The 1,069-nt window shown below is 40.4% G+C and overlaps 3 non-coding genes across 3 annotated transcripts; all 3 read left to right on the forward strand.

The window, feature by feature from the left end:
• The first annotated feature begins 93 nt into the window (after positions 1 to 93).
• LOC119344704 lies at positions 94 to 188 on the forward strand. The gene has a single exon (XR_005166782.1). It is a non-coding gene; the product is annotated as a small nucleolar RNA Z157/R69/R10 (small nucleolar RNA).
• A 235-nt stretch (positions 189 to 423) lies between these two features.
• LOC119344703 lies at positions 424 to 520 on the forward strand. Its single transcript, XR_005166781.1, has one exon. It is a non-coding gene; the product is annotated as a small nucleolar RNA Z157/R69/R10 (small nucleolar RNA).
• Positions 521 to 585: 65 nt separating this feature from the next.
• On the forward strand, positions 586 to 713 carry LOC119344706. The gene has a single exon (XR_005166783.1). It is a non-coding gene; the product is annotated as a small nucleolar RNA snoR80 (small nucleolar RNA).
• The last annotated feature ends 356 nt before the right edge of the window (positions 714 to 1,069 follow it).

Genomic DNA, 1,069 nt, shown 5'->3' on the forward strand with positions numbered 1-1,069 from the left:
TAGAGCTCCCTTCTCCTCCCTCCCCCATTCACATCACTCTTTTGATTTCATCTGGATTTGTTAATTGTCCTACTTTCGATGGTTGTTGAGAGGTTTGTAGCGGTGATGACAAATTTGTGGACTAGAGTTTCTGATGCCGCCTCTTCAGCAGTATCTGCAGACAATCCCTTGGTTGACTGAGGTCCCAAATCTAATCCCATCTGTCAACCTATTTTTTTCTTTTTGTATGTGTCGTTATCTGTTCGAATCATCCCATGATTAGGGGGTTGAAAAGTCTCTGATGTTGCCTCTTCAACGTTATTTTTTAAGACAAACCCTTGGTTGTATGAGCTCCCAGATCTCATCCCATCGACTAGTTAGTTCTTCTTGCTTTCTGTTCCATCGGTGATCTATTTTTTTGTTTGCATCGTCAGCTGGTTAGGGGTTCGAGCGGTGATGACATCTATGTGGACTAGAGTTTCTGAGGTTGCCTCTTCAGCAGTGTGTTTGAAGACAAACCTTTGGCTGTCTAAGCTCCTAGTTTATTCCAAAACCATGACTTTTTTCCTGATGGTTTTTTCTTGGATTAGTTGATGTTCATGAATTGCCAATTTTTGTTGGTGATTTGTGTTCCTCACGGGGTAATGGCTCGGACGCTAGAACCGATTCTCTAGGGATATCCTGATTGGTGGTGTTCTCGGTGCAAGATTGTCCTGGAAACGCCACATATATTCACATTAGCAAATTATTTCTTATTATTTTACTGCATTTTTGGGATCTAAATGATGTGAAACTACAAAGGGGAAAGCGCCACCATGGCGACCATGTCAGTTCTTTCACATTGATAGGAAGATCTGATAGATTCCACCGATTTTTTTTTCATTGTTGCGTTTTTAGTCTCTTTATTCGTGAATGTGGATGATCAGATCACAAGTAAAATACAATTATCCATGTATTACTTCTCAAAAGGGTGCTGTGGAAACTTTGAATCCGACACAATTTACTGTCCACTGATGACTTGTTATTTCCCTTTCTTTTGGTTTGAGCAAGTGTAAAGTTGATCTTTGCTGGTGATGGTTTGTATTGGTTG

This window comes from Triticum dicoccoides, unplaced genomic scaffold (assembly GCF_002162155.2).
Source record: "Triticum dicoccoides isolate Atlit2015 ecotype Zavitan unplaced genomic scaffold, WEW_v2.0 scaffold181018, whole genome shotgun sequence".
Taxonomy (NCBI): domain Eukaryota; kingdom Viridiplantae; phylum Streptophyta; class Magnoliopsida; order Poales; family Poaceae; genus Triticum; species Triticum dicoccoides.